The 7,281-nt window shown below is 36.2% G+C and overlaps 1 protein-coding gene across 1 annotated transcript in view; it reads left to right on the top strand.

Moving 5' to 3' along the window:
- LOC128249705 (uncharacterized) overlaps positions 1–1,773 on the top strand; it is a 144,001-nt gene extending 142,228 nt beyond the window's left edge. Inside the window, exon 3 of the mRNA XM_089364522.1 lies at positions 1–1,773. This exon is cut by the window's left edge and continues 2,781 nt beyond it. The gene's annotated coding sequence lies outside the window, so the exon portion shown is untranslated.
- The last annotated feature ends 5,508 nt before the right edge of the window (positions 1,774–7,281 follow it).

Genomic DNA, 7,281 nt, shown 5'->3' on the forward strand with positions numbered 1-7,281 from the left:
CTAAATGGTCAAAACACAATGCTGCACATACATCTCAGGAACACGGAAGTGCAGCTGATAGTGCAGCAGAAACTCACATAAAACTACTGGAATCAAAACAAAAACAACAGCAACGTCAACAACAGCAACAACAGCAACAACAACAACAACAACAACAGCAACAACAACAACAGCAACAGCAACAATAATAATAATAATACTTCTGCGACGTAATTTCATCTCGCATAATATTGCATATTCAGGATGAAAAAAGAAGTAAAACTCGAACGATTCATCCATCTTTGTAATAACTAATAACAGACGTCAGAGGATCGAGACTGCTTTCCTTTTCATTCCCTGCTTTCTATTCCTCTCCCTCTGCCCCTCCTCCTTCTTTTCTGTCTGTCTGTCTCTCTCACCCACTCCCACACACCCTGCTCCCCGCTATGTCTTCAACTTCTTTTAGACGTCAGTTGATCGTTGACTCATTCTATTCACTATATTACATACATGCACGCAGATTCGTAGATGCATACATATATGTGTGTGTGTGCATACACACACGCTTGCACACACACACACACACACACGCACACTCATATGTAAGGATTAAATATAATAAATCTCTTTCTACCTCACAACAAATATATATAAAGTTATGAAGAAACCTCCGTTGTTCAGAAACTGCGCGAGACAATCATTGAGCGCAGGAGACGACATCAGTGTTGTGAAGGTGCTGGATTGAAGACCTACACTGCATCTCACCAACTAGAACTCATTGGTCAAGGTAGACTAGAGCAAAACGTCGAGGTGGTTACGGCCGTAAAGCCTTTGTTCATAAGTCAGTTTGGTCATGCTAGAGCCAGGGACGAAGGCTACCACCACCACTACTACAACTCAGAACTGTATTGTGCTGTATTGATTTCTATTGACATTAGTATACTATATCAAATCTGTACACATGTTATTTTGTTGTGTGTGTTTGTATGAATATAAATGTATGTGTAAATGCATATATTTACATATACGTTTTACGTTTTATTTGTGTGTATATGTGTAGCTATATGTATATGTACATTTATATATATATATATATATATATATATATATATATATAGACATATACAATGATAAGTGCTCACATATTTGTGCATTTGTGCGTGTGTTTGTGTATATGTATGTGAGAGTAATGTTTATGTCTATGTATACATAGATATATGAATATATGAATGTAAATACACACACATACGCATTAACATGGACATGTGTGCACATACACATGCGTATACACTTATACACATGCATTCACACATACATGCACATTCAGCATTAATACGTACATAATGTAAACATATACATACATATATACTACATACACATGTACGTACGTACATACATACACACATTCAAATATACATACATACATACATACATACATACATACATAATACATGTTTGCATTCACACATCCATATATGCATGCATGCATACATGCATATTTATATGCTTACATATATAAATGCATATCTATGCATGCACTTGTATATCCATGCATGTATGTATACATAAATTTCATATATACATGCATACATACGTACGTACATACATACATACATACATACATACATACACAATACGTATATACATATTCGCATACATACACTTACATACGGATACGCATTACAAAGATATGCATCAAGGTATTTGTGTGTTTGCCAAATGAAGCTGAATGTTATGTATTTTAGTGATATTGGTTAAATAGTGACTAAAACTTTTGTTGTATTTTAACATTAAACATCCACAACAACAAATATGGCGTCACTGTTTTATTTCCCTTGTCACTTTCCATTGTCTTCTTTGTTTATAGCTATAAGAATCACTTTCTGCCTTCCATTCATCCGGAGACCATACGGTGAGTACCGATCATAAATTGGGTGAGTTTAAATTAACCATAATGTCATTCAAAATAAACGGTTTTCCGTCAAATTGAGATAACAGTAACTAGGGATGGGTGTAAATAAATAAACTCTCTTGCAACCGGAACTACGAGGCGGTTTCAATCTCCGATTGAAACTGTTTCACATGAGGGTAAACTATAATCACTATTTTTCAGTTTAGCCAGTCGTTGTAGGAAATATCGCCACCATGGGTATCTTTAACGGAATCCATTCTATTGCAAGGATTTGTGCTGCCTCTGGATACCATCTTTTTTTTTAGTACCAGTGGTGGAGGCCCTAAACCAGTTATAGATGCAGTTCCTAGGGGAAACTGAAACCACCACTATGGTACAATTTCTAGATAGAAATGTGGCCCCAGAAACTTCTCGTGATTGACAACTAACAAAATTTTAAAAAGCGTAAAAGAAATTTCGGATGTTTCAGTTTTTCGCACTGATCTTGCTGATTGAACGACCATATTTACAGGGGTTAACTAACTCTGAGTAGACACCATTACTTACCGAACGTCAATTGGAATAGAAAAGGGAAATAAATTTCCAATGAGTAAACGACAAAGCAGTGCTGTATTTCGTTTGTATTTAGGGATGAAGTAAACTCTAGAATCGGAAGGATCCGGTGTGGATTGGCAACAATTAATACGAATGAAACATGGTAATTAGAAACATGTAGCTGATGTACGGAATAGAAATTTTGTAAAGTTTTGAGCTTTGATCCTTTATTGAGAAAGAGAAATAAAGGAATATTTCAGTTTTAGGTAAATATTTATAAACCTCTATAACATATTACAGGTATTTTTTTACAAACTCCAATGCATTTAACTTAAAAACTCGATGTAGGTTTGCCATCTTTACTACGCTTCAAGTTCGGAAGACAGGGTAAGTCGAGTACATCGACCCCAGTGCGTAACAGGTACTCATTTTATCTACCCCGAAAGGATGACAGGCAAAGTCGACGTCGGCGGAATTTGGACTCAGAACGTAAAGTCGAGCAAAGTGCCGCTATGCATTTTGCCCGGCATGCTTAGGATAAGAAACAATATTGATCATTGGTTGTTCATCAACATAAACCAAAATGTTGTATTCCATGACAATTCACTGGCCACGTGAATAGCGCTCATTGACCCATGTGGCCCGTTGAAATTTGATTCTCACAAAATGAAATCGAGATAAACCACGATAGACGGATAGACTTTTTTTTTTAGTTTTGTTTATCTAGTAAGTAATTTTTCCAAAAAGTCTCCAAATGTTTAACTTCAGAATTCATGGAAAGTTGTCGCAAGAAACTTTAAAGACTGATTTTAAAGTATCTGTTTATCTAAAATATCTGTTAGCAAAGACTGTCATCATCATCTTTATCGCCATTATTGTTAACATTATCGCCATCATCCTCATCCTCATCGTCGTCGTCGTCGTCGTCATCATCTTCATCTTCGTCATTGTGATTTCATGAGAAACGATAGGGATTAAATATACCAGCACCGGTTGTTAAGCGGTGTTGGGGAAACAAAGAGAAGCACACACACACATATATATTCACTATGTGTGTGTGTCTTTGTGTCTCTGTTTGTCCTCCCATCACCACCTGACAACCGGTGTTGGGGTGTTTATGTTACGTTTCCGTAACTTAACGGTTCGGCAAAAAAAGACTAATAGAATAGGTACTAGGCTTTTAAAAAATAAGCCCTGGGGTCGATTTATTCGACTAAAAAGTCTTCAAGGCAGTGCTCCAGCATGGCCGCAGTCAAGGAAGATTGTTCATATCCTTCTAAGTGTGCATATGCCTGAATGTGTGCAAGTTTGTATACGTACACTTTTATATCTCATAACCATTTTTTATAACATCGTTCTTGTATACACCAGTAGATGTTGCTGTATACTAGTTATTGTCACCTCTATAAAGTACTAGATGGTCGAAAGGAAAGAGAGAAAGAGAAAGTGGGGAGGAGAAGGAGAAAAAGGAGGAAACTGACATAGACAAGCCACGTAGTTCATATGAATGGTGGAAGTATTCCAAAGCTTCTGCTCTCAGGAGGATTATGTTCTGGGAAAAGTTCTCCATAGGAACAGAAGTTAGACGGACTGCCTTAAATTGGCTCTGAAGAGTAATGTTCATGTAGAAAGTAAAGCGGTGAGCTGGCAAAATCGCTAGCATGCTGGGCAAAATGCTTAGCGGCATTTCGCCCGTCTTTACGTTCTGAGTTCAAATTCCGCCGAGATCAACTTTACCTTTCATCCTTTTGAGATCTATAAAATAAGTATCAGTTGAGCACTGGATTCGATGTAATCAATTGACCCTGCCTCCTCAAATTACTGGCCTTGTGCCAAAATTTGAAACCAATATTCATGTGGAAAGTAATATATTTATTGTTTTCTATAAGTCATAAATGGGTGATATACCTTATTTTCCGGTATACAAGCCGGATTTTCCAGACCAAAATTTACAGCCAAAAAAGTTAAGTCGACTTATACACCAAAACGTCTTTGGAGGATCAAAAATTCCGTTTGAAATTCAGCAAGATTTGGAAAGATAGTGTAAATGTTTGAACGTCTACATGTTTACACTATATGCTATGTCGATTAGTATGCCGGAAAATACGGTGCACTGAATGCGGTCATACATTTTGAAGGGAATCGCGTCAATCATGTAAAATAAAAACAAGTTGCAAGAAAAGAAAACTACAGATAACAATATTTTTTTGCAATACTCGACTTGTGAAGAAGTTTGTTTATTTTAGAGTGGTTTACTTTGATATTCTAGGGTATATGAATCAAAAGAAGTTAATAAATCTTTGCAACTTGAAAGAATATATATCGGCAGATCCCGTGATCAATGTTGCTTTTCTATTGGTGAACTGAAAAGTTCAAGTTTGTACAAAATGTCATGATTCTGCATTGGATTGTAGTTATGGTAAAAGCTGCTGATGATCAGCTTAGCTAAAATGTCATTAACAACAATGGTTATACTCATTATCGAGCAGACTTCAAACATGCATTTATACGGACATATACTTACATATATTTGCATATACATGTGTGTGTGTGTGTGTGTGTGTGTGTGTGTGTGTGTGTGTGTGTGTGTGTGTGTGTGTGTGTGTGTGTGTGTGTGTATGTGTGTGCGTGTCTGTGTGACCCCGTAGTGGACAGCTATTTATTACAAGGGAGGTAATATTTCCCTCTTAATATTTGGTGGGATTAGAAATTTAAATTTGAGATTAAGAATTTATACGAAAAATGTTGCATAGAATTCACTTATTCATTTTTTTTCTTCTTAGCTTCTTAGAAAGTTCATGAAATTTCTAGTTAGTAATAATGATGGACAGCACTATTTCATTCTTTTTGAAAATCTTCAGCACGAAATAATATTACATTTATTGAAGCAATTTATGAAACGAGGTATTTTTTATAGATAGAAAATAAATTATAGTTTTGAAGAAATTCTTCTTTTTCTCCTCCTCCTCCTGCTTCTTCTTCTTCTTCTTCTTCTTCTTCTTCTTCTTCTTCTTCTTCTTCTTCTTCTTCTTCTTCTTCTTCTTCTTCTTCTTCTTCTTCTTCTTCTTCTTCATAGAGCGTTAGTAGTTTAACAAACGAAAGAAAGAGGCAAGTTTTGTGTAACTGTTTTCAGAAAATTTCATCTTGTTAATTTGTTTTAAAGTAGTCAATAATTTTAGTTTTAACTACGAACAAAATTCACAAGTCATTTTCTGCACTTATGTGCGAAAGAATCAGCCACATATTTTTGAGCTAAATTTTTAACATTCCGCATTTGGGTTTTGCCAAGCAAAAGCTATAGCAAATACATATATGATTTTGTATAAATTGTATAATTGACTTTGACGGGTGTTGAGCATCATATATTAGAAAAAACAGAAAAACAAACAATGCCATTGGTATATAAAAAAAAAGGTCAAAACTACTACAGCTATTTCAATAACAATGAAGAGAAAATACAACACGTAGTTGTGTTATAATAATATTAACTTTATAACATAATTATTAATGATTAACAATCGTTATAATAATTGCACTCACCAAGTCGATTCCAAGTTTCTGTATGTGGAACACAAACCGAGGCGGCGAGATGACAGAATCGCTAGCAAGATGGACGAAATACAAGCAACATTTCGTCCATCTTTACGTGCTGAAGTCGCCATGGTCCTCTTTGCCTTTCATCCTTTCGGAGTCGATAAAATAAGTACCAGTTGAGTACTGGTGTCGATGTAGTCGACCTGCATCCTTCTCTGAAACTGTTAACCTTGTACCAAAGTTTGAAACCAATGTGGAACACATAGCGGTGACTGAGTGTAATCTCTGACTTCTAATAAATGAAGATAGAATTATTTGACGACGACGACGACGACGACATCGACGACGACGACATCGACGACGACGACATCGACGACGACGACATCGACAACATCGACGACGACGACATCGACGACGACGACGACGACGATGATGATGATGATGATGATGATGATGATGATGATGATGATGATGATGATGAGGAGGAGGAGGAGGAGGAGGAGGAGGAGGAGGAGGAGGAGGAGGAGGAGGAGGAGGAGGAGGAGGAAGATCATTGTGGTTGCCGGCGCTGCTTGTCTTCTGCAACAAACTTCAGCAAAAATTCAAACACACGATACCTAAAGAGTAAGAAACAACTTTATCCGCTCGGCTATTTTAATTGTTGTGTTAACTTATTGCTCATTAAATCTAAATTATTGTTGACAATGGAGGAAATATTCAATTGCGTTTCTCGGTAGATTCCCGTTTCGGCGGAAACAGCCAATTGACTAGTCATCAAGAAGAAACAGAAAATGAAAAGATGAGTCCAGGTTTTTTTTATCTTCTCAAATTCTCATCTGTTCGTTTATTCCAATTTCTATTGCAAATCAACCAATGACAAAATTAAAATGCTGTTCTTTTAATTATCAGGTTTAACCCGTTTAATATCAGATTTATACGACTTGAAGAAAAGAAAGCATACTGTATTTTCCTACACACAAGTAGAACTTTTAGGAAAAAAATATGCAGCCAAAAACTGGTAGGTAGCTTATACACGAAGACGATTTTTGAGGGATAAAAATTCCTTGCGAAATGTGTCAGGCTTTGGAATGAAAACAGTATTTGAATGTTTATGCCACATATTTCCAGTATATTCTACGTCAACTTGTATTCAGGAAAATACGCTAAGCGTTTGCTATTCCAGGGGGAATAATATTGAAGAAGTAAGAGTATTTAGTGAAATATGAATACTGAGAGATTAGAGCACTGTGGTAGATAAAATACTGTACTCGGCTTCCGAATTCCATTAAAGTTTCAAGTTTCAATTTCAAAGCATTTAAAGG

Source organism: Octopus bimaculoides, chromosome 16, assembly GCF_046866305.1.
Source record: "Octopus bimaculoides isolate indiv1 chromosome 16, ASM4686630v1, whole genome shotgun sequence".
In the NCBI taxonomy this organism is placed as follows: Eukaryota; Metazoa; Mollusca; class Cephalopoda; order Octopoda; family Octopodidae; genus Octopus; species Octopus bimaculoides.